This window comes from Pleurodeles waltl, chromosome 6 (assembly GCF_031143425.1).
Source record: "Pleurodeles waltl isolate 20211129_DDA chromosome 6, aPleWal1.hap1.20221129, whole genome shotgun sequence".
NCBI lineage: Eukaryota > Metazoa > Chordata > Amphibia > Caudata > Salamandridae > Pleurodeles > Pleurodeles waltl.
In genome coordinates, this window is record NC_090445.1 from 1,048,890,377 (window position 1) to 1,048,913,806 (window position 23,430).

The following is a 23,430-nucleotide window of genomic DNA, read 5'->3' on the forward strand; positions in this document are numbered from 1 at the left end:
CCAGCGTGCTTCTTTCATCCCATCACAATCTGACACCAAGGAGTGGCACGCAGCCCAGAGACGGCAGGACCTGCCATCAGCTGTAAGCCTGAATATCTTCAGAATGGTGGTTTGTTTCAACTTCGGAACACATTATGAGTCATATTTAAATGCATAATTTTGAAAACAACTTTGAGTACTCTAACCAAGCACAAACTATGGGCAAATTGTGAGGGGTATATAAAGCGTTTTGCTGCTAAAATTTCCGCACCAAATGGCAACATATGTGTAGAATGCTTCAATGCAAAGAAGTTCAATAGGTAGAACAAAATTGCTGTAATGTGTTGCACAGTTTTGGAGAATTGAAAGCATCAATGTAATCTATGGAGAAGTGTTTATTTAAAATGGGTCGAAACGACGTCAATAACACATTTTATTTAAACTGAGACATTTTAGGGCGATATGTGCCTGATTTCACGTGTATAAACGTGCCTATTTTAGCTTTTCAGTTCCTGCATCCCTCGCTAGAATAAATATGTATTACATTTACATATCTTTATGGACCCAAAATCTCTGAAAAAAAGAATATGTTGGTTAGATACCACGCTCAGTAACGTCTCAGCAGTATTAATTTAACTGTCAATCACCTGAGTGTACTTTTGGGGTAGGATTTAAAACATGAAAAACATGTAAAACGGCCAGTTATTCTTAACAGTGCCACCACAACTACCCTCAATGAAGTGCTCGTGACCATAACGTGTAGAAAAGAAACTGCAGCTATATTTTGAGGTATGTAATCAAAGCACAGGGCGTGATCTTGGGTCACACAATAGACATAATTCCTCCACGACACCCGCTGTCGGCAAGGAAAGACACTTAACCTCTCCTTGCCCTCCGTTCTACAATACCCATCCCATACACCAAGGACGCTACAGCCCACTACTGGGTGCAAACGGAGGCCTTTGTGTATGCCTTTCGTCCAGTTCTTCCGGCCAGTGTCTGCTCTGCATCAGTGCTTAATTTTAGCTAGTGGTTTCGCTGATAGTCACCGGCAGGCACTTCGTTTTCTGCCTCAAGCATTTACTGCAAGCAAAAGACACACATGGGAAAGACGGAGGAAGAGAAAAACGAAAAGGCGCCACAAAGGGAGAAAGCAGAAAGCTGCAGGAGTGATCGGAAGGGGCAGGGAGTGGCTGTAAATGGATTAAAGAGGCCCGAAATGGCCTCAGTATCTGCTCACACATTTAATTGCAGCAGCTGCGTGTTTAAGAGTAGGGCTCTGGGAACCGGTATGTTTTTATTTTCAAATGAAGCACTGCTATGCATACAGCCTGGCCTTGAACCATGCTCTGAGCCCAGTCCTCCCATGGTGATGTGTAATACAAGGACTGTTGATGTTTTCGATGCTATCATAATAAGTCAGTCCATACGTGACATCATGGGTGTGGTCATGATTAATGCACTGGTGGTTGGAGTGGCTGTGTAGTTCATCATGACTTACAATATGTTCTTGTTTGAATACACAAATGTACACTGTACAGGAAATATACATTAACACTGCACTATTTGGCATCACAAATCATTTTTTTTCCTGATGTAACAGAAAACGCAAAACAGACGTCCCATGAATGTTAATAACCATGAGTTCGGAAACGCTTTTTGTTGACAGAGGGCAAATTTTATTTCACTTCCCGGATTCTGTGTTGTGTTATTCAACTAAGCGCACAGTTCACTGCAAATCAAAATAATTTTGATTATTTTTTAATGCGTCTGCCCTTTACTGGATATAATGACAGGTGCAAAATGGCAGATTACTCGGTCAATGGTTCTCGGAAGCCAGGGCAGGCGAACAAATCATTTAGACTTGATGAACTCAGGAGCTTGATTATGAATGATTTGACCTGGCCTGTTCTTCTATTTGATGAGATCATCTTTTTTTTAAAGCCTCAGAAAATGAGAAGTTATTAAATTCAAAACGAAAGCTTCATGTAGTGGTAGTCTTTGAAAGACTAAAAAGGATCGTGCAATGAGTCTAACAATGGTAACAATTTGCATGTTGTAACAGATTCATTCGTGAAGACTTTTCTCTACTGCATCCTCCGGTGTAATTCTTTTTTTTCTTTTTAAAAGCTTAACACTTGACGAAAGGAGCTATCACAAAGCTCTTTTTGCTAGCAATGGGAAAGAATGGATTATTGCTTTATAAGCACAGACTGCCTCCGTGGGTCACTGCTTGGAGGCAATCAGCTCAGACGGAAGGTTTTAAAGAGACCCCATGAGATGCCATTCAAAGTTGTGGTACAAAGAAATGTGAAATTACTCATTCAGGTGCACTTAGAGTGCTGGGTGTCATGTGTTTTGGGCTGCCGTGATCTATTTTATACATTCTATGAGGGAAATTCACAAACTTTGAAGAAAGTTGGAAACCAGTAAATTACAGACATTCAATTACCAGTGGTCCATATTTCTGAATGCTGTCAGGATCATAAAGGGCCTACATGGAAACACATGGATACACGGTCAAATCAGGTATTAATGCATACTTTTCCTCTGCCCTTATACTTGATGACTGTCTAAAAGATGGAAAATCCATGTGAGAAAAAGCTGCAGATTTGTGAATTTTACAGAAAACTTTTTTTCTTCACAACAATATGTTTGACTGTATGAAACTTATTTTCTCTGCATCCAGTGGCGACTCTCCAAATAGAGCATCAGGGCTCTGACCCCCTTTGTTCCCCCCACCACGTTCCAAATATGTTTCTTTAGAGTTTCTTGCACCTTAAAAAACGACGCACAGACATACAAAGACACACTGCCTGAGAGTTGCATTCATCCCTCAATTGCGCACACTCCTTTTCAGGGACTCTGAAATGTGCTAATGTACCTGCACAGACACAACACTCAATCTCAGGCTAACTGCAAATAATGTTTTTCGGGCTGATGCTCTCCCAGCCCCGAGGCCTACGAGGACATCAGCCCAGTAAAACCATAGCCTCTAGGGTTAAGTTCGCCCCCTCATGATGTGAAGGTAGACTTAACTCTGGTCGCATGAAGCCAGAGCCCAGCAGTACGTGGTACTTTACATCAATCACACCACCCAACCATTTTACAGTTTGTCACAGGGAGGAGTCAGTGAGCCCCACCGACCGCCACGTTACCCTGTGACGATTTGAGAAAGGATGGGGTAAAGGATGCAGGCAAGAAGATAAGCTTTTGAAACTGTGCATTCTACCAGCAACGAGACTAGGATTTGTGGGGCCCCGGGCAGAATAGGAACGGCGAGGCTCCTATAATTTCCATTAGCTGTAACGTCACAGGAAGTGACATAATTCAAGCAACTTTGCAAGAAATTAATCACCTAGTGCGACAACCAGCAAAATGGCTAAGCATATCATTAGTAATCCATACAAAATATGTTCATATATTTTTAAAGCTCTACTCGGTGGACATACATTACATTAATCAAACTGAGTGGAAACGCTAGGCCTGTGTCTTAAAAGCTACTATAATCATGGTGATGTTCACTAATTGTTTCCAGGTTAGTGCATGTCTAAAGTACCAAGACAGATTGACCAGAGCTATGCAGGAGGTCTGCAAGTGACTTCTGAAGCCTCCCTTTATGCCAGTGAGACCTAAAGATAAGACATTTAGTTTTCAGCAGGCATGGGGATCACTGCAAAGGGATATATCCTGTATCAGGTGAGTGAACTGCAAGTGCTGCAGCAAAGAACACTAAGCACAGATCACAATAGATAGGAGAAGGCACGGATGTCCTATACAGGTGCTTCTATGCAGGTAGAAGCGCCAAATGCTAGACCATTGCTACAACTTGAAGCCCCTAAGCACAGCAATTACTCCCAAACGCCATTTTTAAGGTTGAGCGCAAAGCGCTCTGTCCCTGGTGTAATCTCTCTGTGGGATTTTAACCACACCCATGTCAATCCCATCTGTTTGGCTGGTTCGTCAGCTTGCCTTTTAAAATTAGCTTGATTTCATTAGTAGAAGGCATGCGTACATCATGACTCTTCCAGTGTTTAGCCCGCCTTGAGCGCACAGGACAACTACTGAAAAACATACGAGGCACCATGTTTTCCATATGGTTTCTGCACTATTTTTCCTCTTCATTTTGTAGGCAGCGCAATCTCGCTGAGCAGAAGTCAAGCGCTTTGCATGACATCAACCCGGTTACATGGATAATTGCACTTTTGCCAATATGTTTCACTGCAAGCGGACTTCTGTTTCCTTTTGTGTGTTTGCTTTTTGCTCATTGTGGCCGCTGGCTCGCTTACGTTAAACTGTTTTACTTTTCAGTTTATGTGGCAAGAAAAGTCCTGTTAGGGGTTTACAACGCTAATAGCTTTAACTCGAGTAAACGTGAGACCCATTGCATTACAAATGCTTGTTAATAGATGCAAAGAGATGAACCAACTTGGATATAAAGAAGAGATGGCTAAAAAGGTACAACAATGTGATGCCAGTGAAAAAATATACCCAAAGCTAAACAAAAAAAGGGGGGCTTATTACAGTAGACTCTGTGCAGTGCACACCTATAAGGAGAGCAAATCAAGCATAGTGCAAAATAAAGCTACTGAAATGCCAGAGATTTACAGTTTTAAATAGAGAAACTGCTTGCCAAAATGAAAAGGGTCCAGAATGAAGCCACTTGACTCATATTTAGCATAAGATGAAATAACCAAATTGCACCTCCTCCCAGTTCAATGCACTGTTTTTTTGGATAAAAGGATAATTGTCCCACCAGCTTGCCCCAGCCATAGGCCCAATAGACAACTTTGGAATTTCCAGCTCCTTGCCTATCCGTGTCTGGCCCCTTTCACTCACAGCTTTTAAGTGTTGAAGGGTGGCTTATTTTCCTTATCACTTCACAGGACACTTTACTCACACATACATGTTGTAAGATGTTCGCTGGGGATCGGGGGATCATTATTCATAGAGCACAATTTGTGGTGTTTCATTCCATAACCACCTTCTCTAAATCTGATCATTTAAAAAGAAATTATCAGAATAAGCTGCTGATGGGGTATGAATAAGGTGGGGCATACTGTATTTGAAGTCCAATGCCTTCACCACCTCTTGGAGTAAGTCTTGAATGCTCGCCTTTGCCCTGTTTGGAGAAAAGTTTCTAAAAGGGTGAACTCATCCAAATTAAATAATATAATCTTAAATTCTGAAACAGCAATTGTAAACAATAGTATCCACCACGGATACTTCCTATTAACAACCTACTGCTGAAGACTTAAAGTAAAGGTCTCACAATATACTTTTGCCTTTTTTCCATTACATAAAAATATTCAAAGAGCTTAAAACCGGCCCAATACAAGTAGTGACTGCTGTAAAAAAAAAAAAATGAAACACAATGACAGGACCCTAGCAAGATGGGCAATTCACTAGAGTTGGCAAACACCATTACTTAGTGTGGCCAAGTGGTACATTTTGGCCATGGAACTAGAAAACTTCACATATAAACCCGGCTTTAACATTTTACCTAAATATGCTAGAAATAAAGACTGGATCATCAATGTAGACAGGTCCAAAACATTTTTATTAAAAAGGGTAATCTCTTGGCCTTGTCATCAGAGCCCCTGCCACCCAAATTGGGTCAAGGAGACATGGTTTGTAATCTCAGCCTTCCCATTTGTCCACTCTATGTGCTCTTTGGCAGCCCATTTTCTACCTTATTTGCCTGCTCCCACTTGGTACAAAGATTGGGCACTTTTAAAGAATCTAAAAGCTTTTAGTAAGTGGGTGTGGGGAAAAAAAAACAAAAAAAAATGGATTGAAGATTCCCTTGGCGGTTAGGGGTTTCAACAGTGCTCAATCGCATTATGTTTTAGCAAAAGTATAATATGTGGTAAAGCTATAGTGTTTGGAGCATGCAGTACTGTGTTGTCGGGTCTCCTACTTTACGAACTTTATCATCATCTCGATCAGCTAATCTGATAATGTGTGCACTGTGAATCAGGCTTAATGAAATAAATACCAAAGACACATTTTAAGGATATGCCTCAGCAGAGTTTTATTCACACACTGAGGGCCTTTAAATGTAGTTGTTCCCGTTAAGTTTTAGCATCTCTAAAACTGCGTCCTTGAAAGAGCACGGTGCAGTACTGCCCTTTACACCTGCCCTGGGGGCACATTGAACCATGATAATTGCTGTATTTTCCACCCCTACTGGCTCCTTGGCCCATGGAATCCTTGCTAAACTACTGCCCCCTCTCTCGGCCTCTTCCATTCCCTCAACGCTTTTGTCTGTTAGATCCACCTCTCCTGCCGCCCTTTTCTTCAGCCACTTACTAGTTCTTGCTGATAATGTCTCTCTCTCTCCCCACTACTGTCTTCTCACCAATCAGTTCTCATTCCTCTTCTCATTTACCATTTGTGTTACCTCCTTTTACATTCACCTGAAAAGGTAATGATCTGCTCTTCTACCTTTCGTGAGCCCTGCAGGATACCCTGCTTTTTATTCATGCACAGATAGGTGCAATTCACACCTAACAGCACTGTAAGTACCTGTCTAATCGCTGTTTTCATTCAGATACAGCAATTAGGATCATAGCAAGGGACAAGCAGGGGAGTCTGACCCAAAAATCTGCATTTATTCAGCTGAAAACGTATTTAGGGGTGCGAGTGAAAGACATTTAAAGAACTATACTACCAGCCAGCAGCCCAACCCAGTATATGACCCTGGCGGGGGTTTCAAAGTACTTCCGCAGCGTGCCCCAGAGGAGGGAGTCCCCTCCCTTGGGCCTCACAGGTTGAACCATTGCTGCCATGCTCAGGCTGCCTCGTCTGTCCCATGAGCCTCATAACACTGAAGTCTTTGGAAAGATAGCACAGTGGTGCGAGGCCCCATGTTTGTGAGCAGGTGCAGGGACCTAGGCAGCTGCCCACACTGCCCATGCCTAGCGTTGGCCCGAACCAGCATGAGTACTGATGGTACTGTGCGGATTCCAGTGCTGTACTTAATGAGTGTGCTGCTTCATCACTCCCATGTCCTGACTGGGCATGCGTTTCATCCACTGCTCCCACAAGCTCAGTCAAGACTCGGGAGATCAGCCGCAAGTATTAAGTGCACACATGTGTGATTGAACTGGGCTTAGTTTAAACATAAGTTCAGTCGATGACAGCGTCGACACAAGCATCTGTGAAAGTAATTGATCCATCCCTGGCCGTTTAGACCAAGAGTGTTGTGAATGGCTAACTTTTCATACATTTCAGTAGCGTGAACCTATGCTTACACATCAATGTAATTTAGAAACGCAGCTCGACAACTGAATCCAGCAAAAAAGTGTGACTCTTAGTCCCAATGCAATTGAAAAAATATGAAGATAACGTTTTCAAACTGTTTTATGCAATATCCACTAATATACCCTCTGTGTCCCTAGCTAGTGTGTACGGCGATTGACACCTTCAACACCTGACCGAAACTGGACGACGTTTGTATCCATTATTCTGTGGTCTAACCATCGATCAGAGAAAGCCTATACAGTCCATACCGGCAGCGACGGAAACAGTGTTACAAATTGCCAAAAATGTAGTCGCTCCCTGTCACTTGTCGTACAGTATAAACAATAGATATACACACATAAATATACATAGCCCACAAAACACACAGCAGACACACCAAAGTAACACTAAACAGAAAGAAATTACTTATATACAACAGACAATATTTATATTTTACAAGTGAGCCAGCAAACCCCTAGGCAATCCCTGACCATGGACTAGATTGTAAGGAGCTCTGTGGTTCAAGATCAAGAGTCGGAATTATGGATTTAAAATATGGCTAGTGTTCAGTGAGTTGCCGCATCTATATTGCTCAAAAGTTTAGTGAATGTAGACCAGTCACAGGAGCAATACTACAAACAAGTTGCCAAATGAAAATAGAAGGGCCATTTTCCTATATCATGCACTGTGAATTCAACTGTCTGAACTTCCTTGTGCTTCCGTGACACGCATTATGCTCCTGAGCAAATTATCTTCTTGTCATTTCCCTATCGTTAATCTCACTTACTTGGCAATATTATGTAATCTTACAAATTAATGGAACTCTAGTGACAGGTCTAGTATATAAAACTGGGCACGGTTGATTAGAACAACTAGGCACGGTTGATTAGAACAACTAGGCCTTCATTACTAGTGACCACAGAAAGGCAATGTAGCTGGTAAAAGCATTAACTAGCCACATTCGGATTTACGAGATCTCGAGAAACACCACTGATCTCTAATCTTCGACCCAGGGTGGAAGTCTTGCCTAAAAGGAGGAATTACCAGGGAAATCGGACCCAGAATTACCTATTGCCCCAGGTAATTCTTCCTTGAAACCCACCCCCGCCCACCAAGACATTAAAGGCAACAGGAGGCCCATTTGCAGGGTCAGTCTTATTATTTATGGGGAGGGGGGCATGTGACCCCCCGAGCCTCAAGAGTCCCCACAGAGCCCAAAGCCAGAATTAATTCTTAATATGGGGGTGGGGGGCTGTGAGGTGCCCTCCCCGATCATGAAAAAGCCTTGGGGAGCGCACCCCCCATTGGGGTCGATTACTTTAACGGAGGGGTCCGTGTGGCCGCCCACCTGAGCCATTAATGGCCACGGGGAGCTCACCCTTGGGGATGGCTCAGTAGCTATGTCCCGGGGTGCCCACTTCCAGGATACAGCGGTTTCCTTACCCGCAACAGTGCAGAAGGAAAACCTGTGTTTGCTCTCGACTGGTGGGAGCATTTTCAAACTTCCTGCCAAGTCGGAGCAAACATCAAGTCTGCTCCCAGCTGGCTGGAGCTTCAAAAATGCTCCGGCCCACTGGGAGCGAACTTTAGATCTGTTTATCTGCCCTCATTGATTCGGGTTGGGAAACAGATCTAAATACTGCTCAATCGGAGAGCATTATTAGCTGCTTCCTGGGGGCAGGATCAATGCCGGCTCCTGATGGATGTGGGTAGCAGGCTGGGGAAGCGGGGACCTGGGGCTCCCCCATGGTCCTTTTGTATGGGCCCTGGGAAATGGGGTCACTGGGGCACAGGGTTAGGGTCCCCAGGTCTAAAATCAGCCTAGGGAGATGGGCCCCATGCCCTGCTCCCCAAACAAGCACAGCGGAGCCCATGGATGGTGTCCTCGGGGCCAAAATAGGCCCAGGGAGGGGGGCCGAGGGGCTCCCTCTCTCTAACGTGCACACTGGGCCCCTGGGGATGGGGATAAAAGAGTGTCCCATGGGGATGGGGTTGCTATGGCTATGGCACAGGGCCCTCCTCCCCATTATTATTTAAATAAGTGGCTCCGAGGGATAGGGGTCCCAGGGCTGATAATGGCTCAGGGAGGGGGGACTGCACAGTACCCCTCCCCTCTAATTACAAAAAAAAATCCATGGGGATGGGATCCCCTGGACCAGGCCCTACGGCCAACCCCCATCTGCACTTAGCCAAAGGCTGTTTGCAGCGTGGGGTTGGTTGTATGGGAAGGTGTTGGCTGCAGGCCTGGCCACATTTATGTGTGGTATTTATTATTTTAAGGTAAAAACACCCTAGAAATACACCGAAAAAAACAAAGGTTAAAGTAACGTTATAGTTAGGTGTGATAAAAGAATCTGTTTAAAAAAAAAAGTACAAATTTACAGGAAAAACAAAAGGTTAAAGTAAAGTTATGGTTAGGTGAATTTGTCAGTGTCAACATTAACATTTTCAGATAAAAAAACAAAAAAACAGAAGTTCACCTGGTATAGTTAGCAGCACTAACTATAAATTGCGCTCCCGCCATGCACGGCTTCTGACCTCACATATGACATCACTCATTACATGTTCTATGACATCATTTATTACATTACTTGATGCATCTCAAATGATATCATTGATGAGATCACCGATGACATCATCCAAGCTTCGTTTTTGCACATATTTCTGTATAAATTGCTGTGGCTTTACTCGTAACTTAGCTCACAACCAACCGCAGATATATGGGGAAACTCTCATTGAGTATGATGTTCAATCTGTGTACAACTGTTCAGAGAAAGCCAAAATAGTGAATGCCAATTCCAAAACAAATGTCCTACTACGGACAGCTTTATTTGTCTCAAACCCCTGACACACACCAAACCTACATTAAGAAATGAAGTCAGTGGAGAACGGAGTACTGTAAACCGTGTTTACTTAATGGAGAGAGTTCATTCTGTACATCACTATTTGCAAACAGTAAAACTCTCATGAGAAATACACCGAGTATTCAAAATAACCTACTGAGAACAGGGTACATTCTATACAACAGTTTAAAAAAAAGACACAATTTGCTAACCATAACCAAGATCTGAAGGTGATAAAAGATCACACTACCTGCACCCTTCATACTGTGGAGAAAACTTTACAGATAGCCCTTCTTCTGAAGCAAAACAAGCATGCGTACCCAGGTTGGTACCTGGTGCACACACTCTTCTATGTATGTATAAATTATCATGGTGACACGATTCTTTGTAATAGCTCAAAGCTGCTTACAAAAGTTAGTATCTACTACGCAGAATCATTCTCCTGTTGGAAACTTTTTCTGCAGAACCAAAAAGTTCTGTGGAGAAGGTCATCAAAAGTGTCTGGGGGCGACAAGTCGTATTTAGCACTGCTCGCTATAACTGGTTCCTTACTTTGTTTATTTAGTTCACCTATCTATAGGCTTACTTTAAACTTCGTTTTTTCAGGATATATATATATATATATATATACATATATATACATACATACATATACACACAAACACATACAGAGAAATGTGTGTTAGGTTAATTTAGGGTAAGGGCGTTGGGGTGTGTAAGGGTATTGGGTGCTAAGGTTTTTTTAGGGTTTTGGGTGGGAAAGGGTATTTTTGTGGTAAGGACTTTTTAGGGTTTAGGGTGTTAAAGGGTATTTGGGTGGTAAGGGTATTTTTAGGGTTTAGGCTGGGTAAGTGTATTTGGGTCATAAGGGTGTTTTTAGGGTTTAGGGGTGAGTAAGGGTATTTGGGTGGTATCCAGTCCACACCTCTGTCCTCCGATGCAAGTACGCTCATCTAGATGGTATACATTAATTACATGGCAACCGTGGCACCCAATACATGAAGAATAAGAAAAATGGTCAGAATATATGAAATCATCGAATTGATTAAAAACAGCCCTGATGAACTCTTTTGGGAGATTGTCCTGACAAAACATGTGTTGGCTTGGCTTGGATGCTGAAAGGCTTGTTTTGAATGCTGATAAGTTACAATTGGAACCATACTGAAAGACTTACAATGAAGGAACGAACATTACATAATAAAAGTTGATATACTCTAAGAAATATAATGGACTAGTAATGAATAAGGGTATTTGAGTGATATTTATATATATAAATAATTTGTCCCACTTACCTGATATATACCTACTATTTCAATCTAAATGCATATGCTTGGTAAAGTCATTGCATGGTAATGGACACGAGGTAAAAGTATGCATGGTAATGACATTTGTTCTAATGTTGTACATCTCAAGAGATAAAATTACAGTCCCACTTGCTGTAAAACCTCTGTTCCCTTCTGAACTCTCTAAAAGACAGTCATGCTTGCTCAGTGCACTAACTGTAACGCCCTACCACTTTTAGACTTCACCAGCCACCACACTGAATGCATCCACATGAAATCTGAGGATTTGCCCCTACCCTTACCACCTTGGAAACACACTTACTCAAGCTTTTCATATGCATGTTTGTAAAGTAGAAATTGTTATGGAAATTGCCTACGAACAGCCAAAAAAGACAAAAAACATCATGTTTGTGAACTTTCCCAAGGTTTCCCAAAGGATAAATACCTTTCCCAAACTGTTTCGCTTTACTGCTGACCTAGCTAAAATACACACACAATGAAAAGAATCTCTGAAATGTACCTTAGTCTAAAGAAGACATTTATTAAATCACTCTGCAAGGCTCGTAAAGGAAGGTCAGTACAACCGAAAGTGCACGTTTAAAATGTGCACAACAATAAGATAAAAACATGTACAAAGAATCTTCAATCTATAAACAGCAAATATATGCATGCAAAGATACCTACCTACCTATCTATCTATCTATCTATCTATCTATCTATCTATCTATATATATTCATACAAAATGCAAAGCTATAATTAGTAAAAAATCATCACCATGGGGCACAGTTGCTTCTTCATCTTTCTCTCAGTAGCTTCAAGCCGTAGACTCCAAGATCGGTTGTGGAAGAGAACGAGAGATCTACCCTCATGGGATGTCAGGCATTTGACGTCTCAATCCTGACTGAAGTCTCTGAATCTCCCCACCGTCAATCCTGGGTCTCTTATATACCTTATGCAAGCCAGAAAGGAGGTTTCTAGAAAGTCCCCCCTTGCTCCCTGTTATTCAGAGCTACTTCAGGTCAGCTTCGAAAGGGACACGTTGGAACTGGCAGGTTCCCAAGGTGTCCCTCCCAAAACTAAACCGTTCCCTGCCGTACCATAAACATCATCCTGGTACATCCTTATCTTGCTGACTGACTCCTCCATGTTATGTCTTAGCCCTTGATGAGAAAGAACACGCAGACATACAGAATAAAAACATGAACGAGAAAACATGTTGCATAACATGTTGTGCACGAAAAAATACTTGCACCTTTAACGTGGTGGTGAAGGTAAGGCTAAGCTGAATGCAAAATGGAGTCTGTAGTTGGTGGTGACTAATGTGACGGTGGCCAATGAAAGCTAAGTGCAACGTAGGGAGTCAGTGGTCAAAACACAAATATCATTACACACACTTACCTATAAAAGCAGAATTCTGGATTATGAACTAGCAGGTTTTATCTGTACTAAATTCCATCTACCACTTTAAATATCTGCCAACGCAGAATACTGGATTTTAGGGCCTGATTCACAAAAGTAACATACACATTTTAAGTAAATTTGCACATTTGAGTAAGTTTACACTTTGAGGTATGTTTACTACGTTTCTGCAGTCACAAACTGCATTTTTGTAGTAACTTACACTTTTGTAGTGACTTACACTATGATAGTAAGTCCAGCAGTACACGTGGCAAATCAATCCAACATTCTCTCAAAGAAAATATTGGCAGTGAGGACTTGCCACAAAGCAGTAGGTCACGATAAAAGTGTTAGATAATTAAAAGTGTAAGATATCACAAGAGTGCAGTTTATGATTGTTCTATTTATATGTTTACTCCAAAGCTACAAATTGTTTCTTTGCTGACTTTTACTCGAGATTAAATGTACGTTATGTGTCTATATCATGTATGCCATTTTTGGTTTTGTTTATGCAGAAAAACAATAAAAACATATGGGGAGAAAATGACACCAGACTGTGGCAGGTGGCAGTTGGGGACAGCAAAGTTATATTTTATCTAAATTCTCTTACCTGTACTTTTTATCTCATTTTATTTCCATAATAAGTAAAGGCTCCAATCGGCTATCCTTTGACCTCCAGGAAAGTAAATGTGAGGGGACTTGGTCATAATTTCATGTTATTCAGAAGGAAGAAAGCCTTACAAATTCATCTTTATTTTTTTCCTCCCCAGAAGCTCCAAATGCTGAAAACCGTCCATCTAGTTATTTCACTCAGGAAATCGAAAATTTGACAGTAGGTTCTCGTTTTATCTCCAGAAGAATGAAACGCTGAAAATCACTAGACGTTTAATCTCACTTAGAAAAATGCAATGGTGATAGTTCAACAGTCATCTTAAGAAGGATGAATGGCGAACAAATGGTCCTCATTTCATGTCATTCAGAAAGATGAAAGCCTGACACCTCTCCACTTTGCAAATTACACAGTATTGTGGTTCACATCTCTTTCCCCTCTAGTCTACTTTATCCACCATCTTTTAAATGCGTCTTTACTCTAGCGCACAGTGCCTGCTTGCAGAAGAAGGGTAAAAATGATTACCAATTCGTCTCTCCTCCTCGTCAAAGCTCTTTATCTATGAGGATTGCCCTCACCCTTCTGATATTCTTCAGTGCTTCCTGTCTGCCTACAAGACAGACCAATCGCACTGACGCTGCAGGCAGTTAGGGTACATTTTAGTCATTAATCCTTGTGCATTTTTGTTTGGTCATAAGTGCCCCGCTGTGTTTTACATACATAATCACAGAGGTCAAGTTAGTGTGAGTTGGAGGTGTGCAGAGAGTCACCCAGCGAATCTTGATTCATAGCCTCCATCGGAGTGTGCTGAGTTATGACCACAAGAGGAAAGCCACAGTAACACCCCCTTAAAAATCTGCCTGATTTTTTGCCAGACAATGAAATCAGATGTAGGAGCTGTGGACTAAAAAGTGCTCCTCCCTACTCCAGAAATGAGGACATTTCTGTGCACATCTGGAGTATATATGAAGTAAGGCTGGTGTATTTCCTTTAATCCTTGGTATAGGTATGCTGATTTTGATTTGGATAAAAAAAGTCTACCTGGCAACTTCACAATGACACTCAGTGACCATGGATGGCAGACAGCATAAACCTAAAATACAGCATCTTTCTCCTCTGGCAAACAATTAAATCACTTCACAGTTACACACAGGCCCTGCTGGAGGTTCTATAAGTCTGCCTCGTGTCTCTGATCTGGTCCAGGCTATAGCTCTGATCCAGTTATCCCTTATCCTGATCTTGCTGAGAACACCACAATCATTGTATACCCTCCACAGATCCACCTGATCTCCACTTAGTCCATTAGCAGCTATAGCTGAAGATTTAGTGAATCATACCCAGGGTGTTCGACCATTGCTGAATTGAGAATCCTACAGTGAGGAACTGGGTTCTGACCTATTCAATCTCCTCTGGCTTTTCAGATTTTGGACCGCATGGGTTTTGGATCCCTGCTTTGCAAGAATCTCACAAACAAATCTTACCCATTGTAAGCTTCTGGTAAACTGGTACTGGGAGAGAACCACCAGTGCCCGTCTTTTAATTTAAGGCCTGGTGCAGCACAGTAGGGGTAAGGGGCCCTGGGCTGGTTACAAATAGGCACATGTGTACATATATGTGTGCTGAGCGAGAAATCAGTCTGGTATCTGCATATATGTAGCCTTTGGCAGATGAGACTTCAATAAATTAAGGGCTGTGAAGGCCTTATAATTCAATTGGGCATCCAAAAAAGACAAATCTCCTCCTCTATTCAACTACAGTGTGAGTCTAGAATGCTTTACTACACGTCTTTGGCATTTTGCTGTATTCACACTTTAGGTGAAACATGCATCAAACATTAATTTCGGACTTGCTCAACATAAGGAGATGTTCAAAATAGCTTTCCCAAAGTTTAAAAAGGCCCTGAGCGCACATAAAAGATTCATTTTGTCATGTTTGTTCTCATTCGCATGTTATGGACTTTACAATGTTTCCCTCTGTCAGCCCTTAATGATATTTACATTTTAACCCAACCTGCTGGACCAAATTACTCTGCTGGGCAAGATGAAGATCAAAGTCACGTTTTAATAATAAGCCTCTGTTAGAAAAGTGGTCTCTAGCTGGTAGTCAGCTTGCACCATGTCCACGTTGGGACCCTCACTCTAGCTAGGGTAAGGGATTCACACTCCTAAGATAACCCCTGCTCACCCCATTGGTAGCTTGGCACGAGCAGCCAGGCTTATCTCAGGGGTAATGTATTAAGGATTTGCACCCACACACAATAACACAGTGAGAACATACAAATGGACACAACACCAGTTTAGAAAAATAGCCAATCTTTATCTAAGTAAAACGAGACCAAAACAACAAAAATCCAACATACACAGGGAAAGATATGAATTTTATAAGATTAAATCCCAATAAAAGCACTTAGAAACACAATAAGTCCAACTGGTACTATCACAGCATTGTGACGGATTCGTTCCCAACAGTCCAAAGCAACTCGCAAGGGAGTGCGGCGCCAGTCACAGAATTGCAAGGACTCCTGGTACAGTAACTTAAAAATGAGGCAGAGTCAAAGATGTGGCACAGAGTCGGGGAGGTGAAGTGTCGCTAGAGTTGGTGCTGCATCGGTTCCGTACTGCTATGCAGGAGGTGAGGCTTCAGTTCATTACTCCTATGCAGGGGAAGAGAGGCATTGGTTCCTAATGGTGGCAGCTGAGGTGAAGCGACGTCAGTGGTGAGGTGTCGGTTCCTTACAGTCCGGCGGGGTCACTGAGTCCAGCGGGTCAAGACGTAATGAGGCATCCTTGCAGTGCTGCGGTCACACCACGGGGCCACAGGCGTCGCAGCGGAGTCGGGTGTCACAGACCTCAGTAACACGGCACTCGCGACCCATGATGTTGCAGGACTTCAGAGGCGCTGCAGGGGCGTCAAGCCTGTGGTGACGGTAGCCACACTTCAGCGGAGACAACAGTTTCGGGTGCAGGCAGCGGCACGGAGTCGGACAGCGGCGCTGGTTCTGGAGTCGTCTGAAATCGGTCTGCCTGGTTCTTGTTGTTTTTAGGCCAGACTTCACTCCCAAGGGCCGAGGAACTGGAGTGGGCACCTCTTTGCAAGTCAGGGTCCTCAGCAAGAGAACCCAGGGACTTGCAGGCAAAGTCTTTGATGTACCTGAGTCTTCTTAACAGGAGGCAAGCTCAGCCCAAGCCCTTGGAGAAACTTCACAAGCAGGACACACAGCAAAGTCCAATCTTTCTCTTCTCCAAAGCAGAAGCAGCAACTGCAGGCCAACCCAGCAAAGAACGCACAGAAATGGGCAGTACTCCTCCTCAAAGCTCTTCAGTCGTTCTTCTGGGCAGAGTCTCCCCTTGATCTGGAAGTGTTCTAAAATTCTGGGGTTTGGGGTCCAATATTTATACTCATTTCTGCCTTTCAAGTAGGCAAACTTCAAAGAAAGTCTTTGTAGTGCACACAGCTCTGCCTTTCCTGCCCTCACCTCAGACACACTCTAGGGGTTTGAAGACTGTGTTGTGTAAGAACAGGCACAGCTCTATTCAGGTGCAAATGTCAGCTCTTCCTACCACTCTAGCCCAGGAAGACCCATCAAGCTATGCAGGACACACCTCCGCTGCCTTTGTGTGACTGTCTAGAGTGAATTCATAACCAGTCCAATTGTTATCTTGACGCAGACGTGTATTCCACAGCCAGGTAGACGCACAGTCTGGTTAAGCGAGAAAATACCCACTTTCTAAAAGTGGCATTTTCAAACACTCAGTTTAAAAACCAACCTCACTAAAAGACGTATTTTTAAATTGTGAGTTCAGAGACCCCAAACTCCAATCTCTATCTGCTCCCAATGGAAAATTAAACTTAGGGCTACTTCAAAGCAATCCCCATGTTAACCTATGGGTTAGATAGGCCTTGCAATTGTGAAAAACGAATTTAGCAGTATATCACTATCAGGACATGTACTAGACACACCAGTACATGGTACAACACACCAGTACATGTCCTACCTTTTAAATACACTGCACCCTGTTCACGGGCTACCTTGGGCCTACCTTAGGTGTGCTTTAGAGTGTACTAAGGGAAGGTTTGGGCCTGGAAAATGGGTGTACTTGCCATGTTGACATGGCAGTTTAAAACTATGCATACAGACTCAGCAATGGTTGGTCTGAGACATGTTGACAGAGCTGCTCATGTGGGTGACACAATCAGTGCTGCAGTAGCATTTGATTTACTGGCACTGGGCACACACAGTGCACTATACTAGAGACTTGCTAGTAAATCAAATATGCCAATCATGGATAACCAATCATAATCACAATTTACAAAGGGAACACTTGCACTTTAGCACTGATCAGCAGTGGTACAGTGCCCAGAGGAACAAAACCAGCAAAAACTAAATGCATCACACATTCAGAAATACAGGAGGCAGAGGCAAAAATAAAGAGGAAACCATGCCAAGGTTGGCAGGTCTAACAGCCTCTTCATAAAATTAGCCTTCTCCAAGCTGAGAAACAGGGTAGGGGAGAAATCTGCGTAGCGTAATTGAATGACGGCTCACTGACAAGCCTGGGCATGCCCTTCTCCCAGGGATAAAGGAGAGCAGGGAGACATCTGGCACACCAACAGCAGCCTTGGAAGTCTTGAAGGGAAAGAACCAGCTTTGCAGTGTCAATTAGAAAGGGAGTAAAGGGAGTAAAGTCAGAAAGATAGCTTCTGCACACACCTATTTGATTTCACCTTCTTGGGGAAGACCCTGGAAGCCATGCAGAGGGAAAACCAGGCTGTAGCTGCTCCCAGAAGGTATCTGCCAGCGATGCAGGGGAGATGTGGCAGCTATGGATTGTGCAGAAATGCAAAGTTTCTAGAGAACTCTTCACCTTTACTGTTAAGCCTCTGCGCAAGAGAGAATCACTGACAGAAGAGTTGCAGAAGAGAAAGTAAGGACCCACAATTTTGATAAAACTCCTGCCGAAGTAAAATGACACTCTGGACTTGTACTTTCTGGGCCTCTTTGTCTCCATGCTAGGGGCACAGGACTGTCTCTGCTGGGTGTCAGTAGAGGGTGGTATTTCTGGGAACTGTGGAAGAGGAGAGTTGCCATAGAATTCTATAGGACAGTGTTGGCTGGTGCTGCCCAAGGAAGGGATATCCTACACTCCTGAAAGACAGGTGCCTTGCAAGTAGTCTGGATACTGTGGGACCTGGGAGTGGAGGCAAGTGGTGCAGCCTGTGTAAAGTCCACGGGTCCCTGCTGTTGGGAAACCCTAGCCTACCAAAAACTGAAGGAGCAGGACAGCAGGTCCATGGGCTCTTACGAGGAGGAAGAGCAAGTTGAATTAAAATGAAAGCTCAATCAGGAAAACTACTTCAAATCTAGAAGCCAGAAAGCCTGAACCCAACTCTCCTGTTTGCAGGACCCCCCCATCAGGAGCAAATTGCTGGAACAGCCCAGTTGCTTTGGGTAAACAAGGCCAAATAAAAATGCATGTATCGCCCTCATATGTGTGAGGTTTGCCCAGTGCATCATTGGGACAGCCAAACTGACGAAATTCCTGACATATTCAGTGCCCTGTGGGATTGCTGAGCAGCAGAGCAAGTACTGACCCACACGTCCTTGTCTCTACAGAGCGTTTCCCCATGCACATGGCAAGAAGGCACATCACTCCTCTCTCCAGGCTCCTGTGGTCTGCAGAATAGAGTGGCTGCAGAAGGAAGCTGGATGAAATATTGGAGAAAGTTGCCAGCTCTCCCTCCAGCCCGAAGAACAGTGTGCTGGTGTGTTGAGCAGTGGGGAGGACCATGCAGCTTATCGGGATCTAGTGCAGTCAATGGAGCAAGCACGTGGATGCTCCAGGAGAGGCAAGGGCATGCATCACCAAATACAAAAAAATAAATATGTGCCATAAAAAAAAAGAACGACAAAGAGAAAGGAGCATGGCTCACAGCCACATCAGTGGGAGTGCAGCAGGCCTCGTGAAGCACCTTAGAAGCCCTAGGAAATGCAAGAGAAATGTGCATATTTGTAATAGTGGTACTCAAAGTCAGTGGCACCATCAGGAGAGTTCCTTTGAATTTTGGAGGCTGCCAGAAGAGTGTGAGGCAGCCTCAAGGAGCCCCCACATCACAGTTATTTACTTGTCCTAAGTCTCCCAGGTCAAAGAAAGGGTGAACTGAGGAAGATATTTACATTTTATGACCAGTCCTAGAAATGGGACTCCCGATGAGAGGCTTTGGTGTGCAAGGAACTTTGATGGTAGGTCCAGCGGTTGCTTGGCAACCTGGTTAAATTCAGGAAAAAGGCTCTAACTGAAATATTCAACACTTCAATGCTTAATTTAAAGGCATATTTTCAACTTTACTAACAGTGCATATTTTAATACCTCTTGAAATGGTTTAATGTTGAAATGCATTTAAGGTTAAAGGGCTTATTATTACAAACCCAGTAGGTCTGTTTTATTATTTCTCTCCTCATGCTGGTTTATGTACATAGGAGGTATTGTGCTTTTAGTGGTTAGCACTTGTTGGTGTGCGGAGCGTTACAGGTGCCTCCAGCTTAAGTGGTTCAGGATGCAGTTAAGCAGATACTTGACCTGTATAGTCTTTTTTTAGTGTGTACCCTCTGCAGCTGTGAAGTCCTTTATAGGGTACAACCATAGGTATTTTCACTTCTCATTCAATAAATACTTTCAAAACTGTGTGCAGTGTTAGATTCGTGCGTCATAAAGAACTTCTCCTTTAAAAAAAACACTGCAGGATTGCAATTTAATAAGTGTTAGTTGTGTTGCTTGAAATCTGAGTCTCTAGCCCACAACATCTCTGCTGATTATTCCTTAGACTGCTCTGCCTCGCTACCCTGGGAGCCAAGGGCTACAAGGAGGTAGCTTGTTTCCAATTGGGGGCCCACAGAACAGGAGCCCTAGGACATAATTGCACAAAAACAGTTGTTACATTTTGGGCCAGGTACACCCTTCTGTCCTGGGACTCTCTGACATGGTTTCATACACCTCAGTCAGACTAGCCTATATTATACCGAGTGCCACTAAGGGGAACCTCGCTGTAATGTGAGAAGTGATCTAAAAGATTACATATATCTTAAGGAAGATCATGGATGAGGTTGTGACCTAAAAGCAGTAGAATTTAAGGTTCTTCACTGCTCCCGCCCCATCGACAACTTCTGAAGTCGATCCCAGACCTGGCATGTGTAGGTTTTACAAGAATCTATCAACTACTGGACTGATGATCCACTATGATATCAGAGATCTCATGCTAGAAGTTTGAAAGGATCTGGGATGTGCGTGTCAGTTCATGGGTTTTGGATTTGGCTGTACCCCTTCCAGGAATTTGCAGTTCAGTTTTCCCAGCCCTTCAAATTGACCTGCTTCTCTCTAGACTAGGAGGTGGCACCAAATTGGCCTCTCAAGATGCCTCTGCGATGATCTGATAGACACAAGGGTCAAGTCTGTAGGTCTATACTTTTTCTTCTTTAAACTTGCATACCAAAACTAAGCCTATACAGTTTATTTTCTAAAGAAAGACTATCAGGCCCTCTTTGTGTGTAAGATGACAGATATTGTCCAACCCTGACAGACATACTGAATAACTACTCTCTGTTGGTTTATAATAAACGTGGATCCTGAGACATTAATAGCCACTGCTACCACTTCTGCCCCTGCAGTGTCTATCACTGAGTAATACTTTGGGAGATCAGAGAACAGAGATATGCTTCTGAAACTCTAATTACTTAGGCAAAATTTATTTGGACTTCAATTTGGTGAGGTAGTTCAGTAGACAATCAACAATAACTACTCAGCCCCTGATCGGCAGTAACCAGAAGATTCTTTGTAGATAGGTATGCCCAGACTTCTCCAGTGGGTAACCAATTATAACATTCTATCAGATCACCAAGCAGGATTTAGGAGCAAGGTTAGCACTGTGGAACAGGTGTTGCACTTCAAGACGATGTGCTGGAAATACATTGTCTTGATGCGGGACCACTTATATGTGGCCTTCATGCATGTGCACTCAGCTTTTGACCTGGTCCCCAGGGATCGCCCATTGAAAGTCCTGGAGGATTATGGTATCCCTGGTGATCTCTTAAGAATCCTGAGGGTACTGCATTCAGAGACCTTTGCCTCAGGACAGACAGAATATGGAGGGTGATCTTACGCCCAGGATACAAATCAACCGGGATGTAAGACAAGGATGTGAGCCTGCCCCCACGCTGTTTAGTCTATATGTTATCAGTGTGGTGGAATGGCTGGGCGACTGCATACATGATGCACCAAAATCGCCGGACATAAGTATTCCAGTAATCAAGTTGGCAGACAGCAGGCTCCTCTCTATAACTCTTGTGGGTTTTTAATCTTTATTGAGTCATTTTTCTTCCTTTTGTATGTCTAGGGGCTTGGGATAAATTCTACAAAGTCCCAATATATATGGCACTTAATCCCCACTGTTCTTTTAGCAGTAGGATGGTGGTGCAAGGTGCGCCCTTGAAACAAGTGAAAAATTCTGACTACTTGGGCATCAGACTGGCTGATAATTTATCCAGGGCCCCTCAGATAGGAAAAAGCAGAGCCATTCTACATCAAAGGGCAGCTGCAATGGGAAGAAAACATAAAGCCGCATTCATTGGAGCGGTCTCCCCAGCTCTCAAAGTCTACAGGGCCGCTGCTGTTGAGGGGCTGCCTACGGAGCAGAGATCAGGGGTTGTGCCGATTTGACTCCTTTAGTAATAGCTGAAAATAAATTCATTAGGTCAATGCTTTGCTTGACCACAAGCACTCCTATTACACCCTTACGCATCGATCTAGCGATAGATAAGGTAGACTCTGTGGCCCTTTTGGACTACACCGGAACTGGTTGTTTATTGAGATGATCTAGCGGAATTAATCATCCCAGACAAAAATGCACAAATTCATTAGATTAAAAAGATTAAGTACTTATGCAAAGCCACAAAGATGGAGGCAGTGTGGTATTCCCCAATAGGAATGAGCAAAGACGCAGCTATCAAGCTATAGGAGGTCTTTAGGAATTTCACATTGTTTAGAATGTGGAACGATCAAAAAGGGGGAAGTATCTCTGAAAACGTTATGCAACTTAAATATATTCCCCCCCTATGAGCCGTTCTTGGAAAGGATTAGGTCTTGGCAAGCCAAAAGCATGTACGCTACATTTTGAATTGGCAGTCAACCTCTGAGGAATTTACAGTTAAATGGAATAAGACTCTTATTCCAACTACCAACTGTCCTTTTTGCCCTTTGGCCTCAGTGTCGGTAGAACACTTCCTTTTTTTCTGCCCAAGTATGCTCTGCCTCAAACAAGGTGGATTGCACCGATTTGTAAACTTATGGGCACAGCGGTGGAGAAAAACTTGAGGAGGCCCCCCTGCAAAGTACATGGAGGGGCCCTCCTTCAGATTTACACAGAAGCTTTCAAGCCCAACTGCTGTTCTGGGGACCCCCCTTCCCCACACCAAGGGAATTGCAGGGGGCTTTGTTACACCACTGTATGGGCATAACCCGCTACTGGGAGGCCTTTAGACTCCTCAGATGTGAAACAAAGGAGTACATTGTATTTGCCCCCTCGATGTTCCTCCTCTGGGGATGGAGAATTAGATTACATAAGATTGCGACTGAAGCTTCAAGTCTTTGATGGAGAAGTTGTGTTGATCCAATAGAATGTATTTCTTTCTATGCATTCTAGAGATCTCTTTGTATTAAACCATATGTTTTTAGGCTAAATCGTCTTAATGCAAGCATGCACAGATGTTATGGTTCTGGAAGCAGGACTATCCTTATAAAGTTTGCCATCTAAGTCATTCTGAAACTGTTGTATTGTATCCTGCATCTTTAGCACTTTAGTCCCAGTATTCTTCTTCTTGCCTTGCCTCCATCTACCTGATCACAAAAACTGGGAGAAACTGAAGCAACTGACATACTCTTTAACTTAAAAGCACCAGCGTCGTAGCTTTGGAGGGGGGTGTATGGGGTTTTACCCCACTAATAAATGTATTTCCTGGAAAATACTTGGGTATAGTTGCTTTCAGTCGGACATGGTGAAGTGTCTGTGGGATTTCACCAC

The 23,430-nt window shown here is 43.2% G+C and overlaps 1 protein-coding gene across 1 annotated transcript in view; it reads right to left on the bottom strand.

Annotated features, from left to right (window-relative positions):
* NPHP4 (nephrocystin 4) overlaps positions 1–23,430 on the bottom strand; it is a 952,546-nt gene that overhangs the window by 540,720 nt on the left and 388,396 nt on the right. The window lies entirely within an intron of this gene.